Source organism: Lepidochelys kempii, chromosome 1 (assembly GCF_965140285.1).
Source record: "Lepidochelys kempii isolate rLepKem1 chromosome 1, rLepKem1.hap1, whole genome shotgun sequence".
Taxonomy (NCBI): Eukaryota; Metazoa; Chordata; order Testudines; family Cheloniidae; genus Lepidochelys; species Lepidochelys kempii.
The window spans coordinates 216,886,904-216,897,012 of NC_136380.1; positions in this window are offsets into that span (position 1 = coordinate 216,886,904).

Here is a 10,109-nt window from a genome sequence, read left to right on the forward strand (position 1 = left end):
TGGCTTTCTTCTTGTTGCCAACATACCTGAAGAAACCCTTCTTGTTACTCTTGACATCTCTGGCTAGCTGCAGCTCCAGGTGCGATTTGGCCCTCCTGATAACATTCCTACATGCCCGAGCAATATTTTTATACTCTTCCCTGGTCATATGTCCAACCTTCCACTTCTTGTAAGCTTCTTTTTTATGTTTAAGATCCGCCCCAGCCCCCTAATAATGTTCATTGCCCTCCACTGGACTCTCTCCAATTTGTCCACATCCTTACTGTCAGGCCCCAAACTGGACAAAGTACTCCAGATGTGCTCTCATCAGTGCCGAATAGAGGGGAAGAATCACTTCCCTTGATCTGATGGCAACGCTCCTACTCATGCAGCCCAATATGCCATTACCCTTTCTTGTCAACAAGGGCATGCTGCTGACTCATATCCAGCTTCTCGTCCACTGTAATCCCCAGGTCCTTTTCTGCAGAACTGCCTCTTAGACAGTTGGTCCCCAGCCTGTAGCTGTGCGTGGGATTCTTCCGTCCTAAGTGCAGGTCTCTGCACTTGTCCTTGTTGAACCTCAACCTTGGTCACTCTGGACCCTATCTCTACCCTACAGCATATCTACCTCTCTCCCCAGTTTAGTCTCATCTGCGAACTTGCTGAGCATGCAATTAATCCCATCATCCAGATCATTAATAAAGATGTTGAACAAAACCGGCCCCAGGACCAACCCCTGTAGCACTCCACTTGATATCGGCTGCCAACTAGACATTGAGAAGTTGACCACTACCCATTGAGCCTGACAATCTGGCCAGCTTTCTATCCACCTTATAGTCCATTCATCCAATCCATACTTCTTTAACTTGCTGGCAAGAATACTGTGGGAGACCGTATCAAAAGCTTTGCTAAAGTCAAGGTATTTCACATCCACCGCTTTCCCCATATCCACAGAGCCAGTTATCTCATCATAGAAGGCAATCAGGTTGGTCAGGCATGACTTGCCCTTGGTGAATCCATGTTGACTGTTCCTGATTACCTTCTCTCCTCTATGTGCTTCAGAATGGATTCCTTGAGGACCTGCTCCATGATTTTTCCAGGGACTGAGGTGAAGCTGACCTGTCTGTAGTTCCCCGGATTCTCCTTCTTCCTTTTTTTAAAGATGGGCACTATATTTGCCTTTTTCCAATCGTCCCGGATCTCCCCTGATCACCACGAGTTTTTAAAGATAATGGCCAATGGCTCTGCAAGCGCATCAGCCAACTCCCTCAACACTCTCAAGTGCATTGCATACAGCCCCATGGAATTGTGCACGTTCACCTTTTCTAAAGAGTCCTGAACCTGTTCTTTCAACACTGAGAGCTGCTCACCTCCTCCCCATACTGTGCTGCCCAGGGCAGCAATCTGGGAGCTGACCTTGTCTGTGAAGACCAAAGCAAAAAAAGCATTGAGTACATCAGCTTTTTCCATATCATCTGTCACTAAGTTACCTCCCCCATTCAGTAAGTTTCCCACACTTTCCATGACCTTCTTCTTTTTGTTAACATACCTGTAGAAACCCTTCTTGTTACCCTTTACATCCCTTGCTAGCTGCAACTCCAATTGTGCTTTGGCCTTCCTGATTACACCCCTGCAGGCTCGAGCAATATTTTTATACTCCTCCCTAGTCTTCTGTCCAAGTTTCCACTTCTTGTAACCTTCCTTTTTGAGTTTAAGATTACCAAAGATTTCTCTGTTAAGCCAACCTGGTTGCCTGCCATACTTGCTATTCTTTCTGCACATAGGGATGGTTTGTTCCTGCGCCCTCAATAAGGCTTCTTTAAAATACAGCCAGCTCTCCTGCACTCCTTTTCCCCTCATATTAGCCTCCCAGAGGATCCTGTCCATCAGTTCCCTGAGGGCAGGATCTGGGTATATCTCACCAAATCAATTCCCTGCCAATGCAGGGGCCTCGGGTATTGGTGCCCCTCAGTTCCTCCTAATCTCTGCATGTGGCACACAATAGTTTATTCTCCTCAGGACTGTTACGCTTTGGTCTAATTCAGGTTGGTGGGCTCTGTGCAGGTGTCACCCTTCTGCCAGGTGGAGCCAGCAGCAACAAGGGCCGGGTTCATTATCTGGGGTTCCTTTTCAACAATACAACAGAAAACTCAAGCCCCACCCAGAGACTTGGGACAATTACACACCACCCCCTGGGCGCCTTTCAGAGGTAATACTTCCCCTTTTGCAAGCACAGAGTCTGAGTGTAGCAAAAACTTTTAATAAAAGGAAGGAAGTAACTCAGCATTAATTTCGGAAAACACCACAACGAGGTTCATAAACACAAACCATGAGCAAAAGACAAGAGCAAGTAAGTTGGGCAGTGTCCTTTTCCCTTCAGGGTCTTAAGTCCAGCAACCCAAAAGTCTCTTTAACGTGCCAGTCCCTTCTCTGTACCCCACTCACAGATGCTGAGTTTACCTCCCACCCTGCGTGGAGGGGGCAGGGTAAGGAAGCACCTTACAGACTCCACTGCTCAGGTACTTGCTCATTGCCCCAACAGCCAATTGTCGCACCTCTGTGGGGCTCTGCTCCGGCCCTCTCCACCCGCCACACTTCTCTGGCAGCTTCCCACTCACCAAGATGTCTTCAAGACCCCCACACTTGACACAGCTCTCAATAATTTCAGCTGTTAGTGGGGGAGCCTCACTGCTAGTGCACAGTCTCTTGCAAGAGAGACACTGTCCCAAAGCAGGTCTAATATTTAGACCCAGATATAACTGATTTCAGCTCTACAGCATGAAACAAGACTCTCAACAGACTCTAAAGTAGCTCTTTTATTAGACCCTAGGCAGATAACAGAGCAAATCCAAATCCCTCTCTCAACCCATTGGCCTTTGGAACCTATGTCCCCTGCCTAGCGAGTGCCGTTTGTTGAGGGTGAGTCCCTCCATCAGGGTATGCCAGGGACAGTTCTGCTGCCCTCAGTTGGCACAACAAGAAGAAGAAGGCTTTATTGCTCCTGCCCCAATAACAAGGAAACTTGGGATCGAATACCAGCCACAAGTGATCATTTGGGCAAGTAATCCCATCATGCTGAGCACCTAGGTAGGGTGGGTGTGTCCATGCAAACAAGATCAGTTTCTGAAGTCTTTTTCCACAGCTCACCACTAGATATCAAGGGAGAGCTCATTCAGACTCTGCTGACACAGGGGAGACTTTGGTGGCCAGTGATATGTGTATAGGGGTTAGACCGGATTATTTAGTCATTCCAACTTGCCTTAAAATCTGTGGATCTATGTCAGTGGTGGGCAACCTGTATCTCGCAGGAGGTCCGCGGCCCATCAGGGTAATCCACTAGCAGGCCGTGAGACAGTTTGTTTACATTGACCATCCGCTGGCATGGCTACCCACAGCTCCCAGTGACTGTGGTTTGCTGATCTTGGCCAATGGGAGCTACAGGAAGTGGTGGACAGTGTGTCCCTGTGGCCCGTGCCACTTTCCACAGCTCTCATTGTCCAGGAACAGTGAACTGTGTCAAAAGGAATGGCAAAGTCTACATCTTCCTTTTCAGCTCACTTCTCTACCTTTTAAATTACAAACTTTACATAACATAGTTTTGGGAACACACTGATTTCCTGTATTCTTTTACTGATTTAACCCCAAAAGATTATGAAATTTTATCACAAAATGTAAATTTGGGGAAGTCAAAGTGTTTGTGAAAATTTTCTTTTTTTTTTTCTCGTTAAAACTTCTCTTGGGTCAGTGGACCCTGGTCCAAGGACTCTTGGGCCAGACTGAAGACTGTGTAACTGAATGGAATTTGATAGACAAATTTTCTCTCTCTCCCAGCAGCAAGGTCAGCAAAGCCAGTGTCACATAAGCTGGCAGGGACCATGTCCGGGACAGGTAGGGTACATCTCCAAAACCTTGAAGACAGCATGGCCTGAGGTTCAGTAGGACTGACACTCTGTAGACCTGAGTCTAAGAAAAGAAAAGGGACAGACACCAAACAACAAGTCAGCACAACCCACCCCTTTTCACTCTGGGGTTTTCAAAAACCAAAAAGTTCCTCTATGTTATCGTTTTGGGTTTAGATTTCCATTGGAAAAAAAAAGTGTTTATGAGAAATTAAAACACACACACAAATTTGACATTTTTGGACATGCTCTCCTTCATAGGAGGTAAGGTCTTCCCATTTTCCCAAGATGACTGTCTATAGTCTCTAAGGTCTATAGCCATCATTAATGACTGTCCTGAAGACAGGCTATGTCAGCGGGTGATTCCAGCATCATGGCACATGCTTCACTTCACCATGTCTCTGCTGGCTGTGGGAGGTGGGAGCATGGTTGTGGAGAAAAGCCTGAAAACAGAGGGCCCCCTAAAGGCTCTGACACAGCAGGCAAAAGACAAGAACCCAAACATATGGGTATGACACAACAAAAATGATTAGGGGACTGGAACACATGAGTTATGAGGAGAGGCTGAGGGAGCTGGGATTGTTTAGCCTGCAGAAGAGAAGAATGAGGGGGGATTTGATAGCTGCTTTCAACTACCTGAAAGGGGGTTCCAAAGAGGATGGCTCTAGACTGTTCTCAATGGTAGCAGATGACAGAACGAGGAGTAATGGTCTCAAGTTGCAGTGGGGGAGGTTTAGATTGGATATTAGGAAAAACTTTTTCACTAAGAGGGTGGTGAAACACTGGAATGCGTTACCTAGGGAGGTGGTAGAATCTCCTTCCTTAGAGGTTTTTAAGGTCAGGCTTGACAAAGCCCTGGCTGGGATGATTTAACTGGGAATTGGTCCTGCTTTGAGCAGGGGGTTGGACTAGATGACCTTCTGGGGTCCCTTCCAACCCTGATATTCTATGATTCTATGATTCTATGATTCTATGATTCTATATTGCTTTAAAACAGTGCATGATTTTTAAGCCAGTCTCATGATTCTGGGACCTGATTCCTGATGTTTCAACTATTGAAGTTGATGTCCATAGGGGTTGTCCTACTAGAGCAGCTGCACACCACGGTGTGTTCCCAGGGGTTCCTATAGGCCTCTGAGGCCTGTTTCTACCTTCTCTCATCCAGCAACTGCCTGCTAGGGACAGTGTTCTCTACCTGCAGCAGACAGAACAGCTAAAAGCTGAGATATGGTTTCTCAGCTGGGTGAGAGGTTTCGAGCCACTGGAAATCCAATTGCTTTGTCTCTGTGGAGAAATCAGGCATCTGGACTGGTCCAGAAGATCAAAGAGGGAATCTGCATATTGACGGCTTTCATCACACCTAGAAGGTTTTGGAGGCTTTTGTTTCAATGAGGTACTGCTCAGCAAATCTTCTGCCTCTGAGCACTTCAAAGGGAAAACGTCATGCTTTGTGTGTATATAAAAAGATCTTCTACACTTTCCACAGTATGCATCTGATGAAGTGAGCTGTAGCTCACGAAAGCTTATGCTCAAATAAATTGGTTAGTCTCTAAGGTGCCACAAGTACTCCTTTTCTTTTTGTGAATACAGACTAACACGGCTGTTACTCTGAAACCTGTCATAAGAGGTAAAGAGGTCCTCCGCCAAACGAATGATATTCCCATACACAGGTCAATGCAGAGCCAACATGGCCAATGTCTCTTTGCAGTAGTAAAGGGATTAGAGAAGTTAGGCCTAAAATTAATCAATAAGGGTTAGGTCTCAGAAAACAGGTCAAATCATTGAGGGATAGAGGTCAGAGCAGACCCAGGAAATGTTCAAGCCATAACCCAATGTCAGTGAAGTATATATATGCATATGAACCTCCTGGGGAAATGTCCATGCTGCCTGGAGGACAAGTCAAAACCAGCTCCCCACTCCATATGTTTCAACATGGCACATGGGGTTGCAGCACCACTCAGGGTCTGGCCCTGCTGCTCCTCCATAATTATGGAGGGGAGGATGAGCCAAACCTGACAGGTCAAGCAACCCCATGTGCCAGCTCACAACACCCAGAGCAGGGAGCTGAGCCCAGCCCCATGGAACAGCAGCTGCTGCTGGTGGGTGCGTGAGGTGCTGGCTCACTCTCCAACCCTATGGCTGCCCCTTTGCACTGGGCCAGGATTCAGTGTTGTGGTGCTAGGGTGGAGGGTGCAGATAGGTCACAGTGGGTCACAAGAAAAGTAAAATGCTGTTACTGGGTAGTCTTAGGAAAAAGTGGGGGAACCCCTGCTCTAATCTACCTAGCTCGGGTACCAGAGCAGTGAAGCTACATCAGCAGAAGCTTCAACACAGGCGAGTCCCAGGCTAGCACAGGGTTCTGGATGGGCTTGTGCAGAGCTGATGAAGTGCATGGTGCTGTGGCTTCACTGCTCTGATACCTGAGCTCGCTAGATTAAAGCTAGAGCCAGTGTGTCAGCTCAAGCTGTGATCACACCCTGCGATTACGGTGTAGACGTACTCTCCAAAGTGAAAGAAAAACCAAAGGCAGATGAATTGCGAAGTTATGACCCACTGCAAAGAGGTCTGGACAAAAGGGCAACATCGGACTTCTCGAGGAAGCTGCACTGGGTGGTTTCTGGTGATCTTAGCCTAGACCCCAGGCTGTTTTTGAAGGGGTCCAGAATAGTCATCCTCAGAAAAACTGCACAGGGGGCACCAAGCCAGCCCCAAATGCACAGAAACAGCTCAACAATCAGTTCAGTGGCCTTGCCAGAGGAACAAGTACCAGAGAGAGATGAAAACTCTGAGATCTGCATTCACATGAGAACCAACCAACCACAACCATCGTTACCTTCCCTGCCCCAGATACACCATGGCGGAAAGATCTTCTCCAGCTGGCTAATGGAACCTCTCTTCTAGTCATTGGTTGCTTTTCAAGATTTATTGAACTAGCCAAGCTGCTGACCACTACATCACAGACAGTGGGATCAGGATGAAATCCATGTTTGGCTGCAATGGAATCCCACAGCAAGTCCTCTCTGATAAGGATCCTCAGTTTGTATCAAACTGTTAAGTTTGCACATCCCTGCAGTTTCACCCATGTGACATCCCAGTCTTTACAAAACCATGGGGAAGCAGAACTTTCAGTAAAAATGGTGAAACAGCTTTTTACAAAACCCACAGGCCTTATCTGGCCCTGTTCCCATACAGGCCAGCACCTTGACAAATGGATGTAGCCCTTATGAGTTGCTGAGTTGAGGTCCATCATCCCAACCATCACTTCACTTTTAGACCCACATTGGCCTGAGTTTCCAGTGCTACCAAGGGAGGAAAAACAACCTAAAGCCGTCAGAAGAGAAACTTTGTCAGACATCACAGAATCCACCCCCTGAGGGAGCTGAATACAGGGGATCATGTCTCGTTGAAAGGCTCCCCAGAAGAAGGAATAGTACAGGCACAGCTGAACACCCCTCGATCTTACTGCATTTGAGTTCTGGAGTATCATTTGACACTTGGTTGTTTCAGCAGGTAAATCTTTGGAGCATTCAGATCCCGACCTGCAGGCTGAACCTTTGAGTAATGATCCCCCTGCTCATATAGACCAGCCACCATCTCCTCCAGAACCTGGGTGTGAGAAGAAAGCCGCCTAGATCTAACAGACTCCCTCCTTTCTGAAAGGCTAGGTCAGATCTTGGGAACCTGAGGAACTCAGGGATTTAGTAGCCAGACAAGTGTTTTACCTGGCAAAGACAATCTCCTGGCATGAGGCTGAGAGGTCAGATAGTCTGTCCAGCCTTTACTGGGCTGTTTTTTTTTTTTATATTCTGTGCTGATGTTTAGTGAATGGTTGAATAAATGTTTTACTATTGTTCCCTCCTATTCTCTGGAGACACTTTTTAGACAGGCCACTAGGGGGCCATACTGAAGAAATATAAAGCTGAAGGTAGCAGGAAATTAAGGTTGTTCTGTTATTCACCTTCCCCTTAGTGTCCTCTGTGAATTCAGCAGGCTGGGCTGGAAGGCCGCAGAGCAGCAATGAGATTGATTCAGATCACTGGGATCAGGCAGGTGTTGAGATGCTAATGGCTCACGCTGCTGAAAGGAGGCTCTACCTGTCTGCCACATCATCCATCTCTCCTGCAGGGAGCTGAGACCCTGCATTCACTATGGCACTAACCAGCTGTTGGCATCAGCACATCTGTGACACTGGACTAACACTGTGAACTTCCTGAGCCCAGCCTGGATCTGTGGTGTTGGTCACATGCACAGAAGGAGAGGGATTCTCCAAGTGCAGCTGGAGAGAGAAAATCATTATAAGGAAGTCTTGCAAATGCTGAACCCTTGTGGGAATCAGGCAGGCAGTGATATAGTGTTAAAAAAGAAGGGGGGCTGTGATGTTTCACTCTATATTCTTTATGAAAATATGCTTATGATATGAATAGGACATAACTGAGATGTACTTTATGCAAGGTGGGTCTTGTAAGATTTCATTGGAAAGGTTATAATTTACTGAATGCGATTATCCAATTTCTATGCCTGTATCATTTCTATATCTACAGTTAGGAATATTGACTATGCATCTGTATTTCAACTTTTTTACTTTGAGTGATGCCCACTGCTAACACTTCAGGTACAACAATGGAAAAGCCAGACAAAGTGGACGGTCCATTAGTGAGGACAATGGGCTGCAAAAAGGCTTGGCCTTCCTTCCGATGCTCCATACTGCCACTGACTTCTAGACGCTGTGATACTACAGAGTCAGGTGGTCTTGTCACCGGATAATAAACATTACCTGGGACTTCTTGTATCTTTCTAATGGAAGGGAAGGGGGTCAAGTTTGGGAAACAAAGGATTCCCCCCTCATGTAAATCCTATTTAAGTGAGGGGAGGAAGGCAAATGGGACTCCTCCTCTCCATGGCCTGTCTGCCCAAGAAGAAAGACTGCTAAAGTCACCTGAAGGGAAGGCAAGTGGGGAGTCCAGACTGAGACAGGGGTCCAGTCTGAAAAGAAATATAACTGGAACTCTAAACCACAGAAACTTTGCAATCTGCCGAAAATAACATTTAGGGTAAGAAATTACATTTTGTAATCTGTCTCTTAAGTATATTGAGCTTAGCTGGCGTACTTTGTTTTATTTGCTCAGTAATCTGCTTTGTTCTGTCTGCTATCTCTTATATTCACTTAAAATCCTCCTTTGGTAGTCAATAAACTCATTTTTTGTTTATAGTAAAACCCAGTTTATGTAATTTCTAACTGGCGGGGGGGGGCAAGAAGTGTGCACATCTCTCTTCACATTGAGGAAGACGGCGGATTTTTATGCACTTGCGCTGTGCAGATTTTTCTGTACCGCACAAGACAATATTATTTTTGGTTTATCTCCCAAAAAGGGGTGTGCGTGTGAGTGCTGGGGGAGTCCTCTCGCACAGACCTGACTTCAGTCTGTGTCTGCAGCAGGGCATGGCCCAACCTGTGTGTGTGTGTGCTGCAATAGGCCAGAGAGCCTCATTCAGCAAAGCAGGGAGAAGGAGCCCAGGCTGATTGAGCAGGGGAGGCTCAATGAAATCCCAATACATCAGGTGGCATCCCAGAAGGGGGGTCTAACCCATCACAGTGGTAACTCCCAAACTGAAGTCCATATTCCCCAAAGGACACGTGGATAAACTCTGTTTAGTCCCGTTTACTCCCAACTACACGACTGCAGGCAAGTACCTCAGGGTGGACTTGGAAACCTAACTCAGGCTGCTATTGTTGAAAATCAGGCAGTGAGCGTGTTCCTCACAGCTCTCGCTGGTGCCATCACCCAGACAGCACTTACCATGGAGTTAATTAACAACTGGCTGTTTATGGCAAGACTGGCAAGTCTGTCCGCCTGGTGAGCAGCTCTTAAACTCTATCACCACGAGATATGATGCAGTGGACAAAGCACCAGGCTGGTAGTCAGGAGACCTGCTTTCTACTCCAGGCTCTGTTATCCCTTCCCTGTGTGGTCTTCACATTGCCTTTATATGCCTCAGTTTCCCTGCCTCCTGAAATGGGAAATTTCAAAAGCATTTTTATTTCAACACAAAAAGAAATGTTGACATGTCCCATAAAACTCAGACAGTTTTGAATTAAAAACTGTAGAAAGGAAAAGTTTAGATATTTTCAGTATGAATCTAATGGAACATTGAAATCTCAGGTCAGCAGGGGCCCGTTGTGTGTATTTTCCAGTGTGTCAGTGGCATGGAAGGGAAGCGTGGACTGTCTCT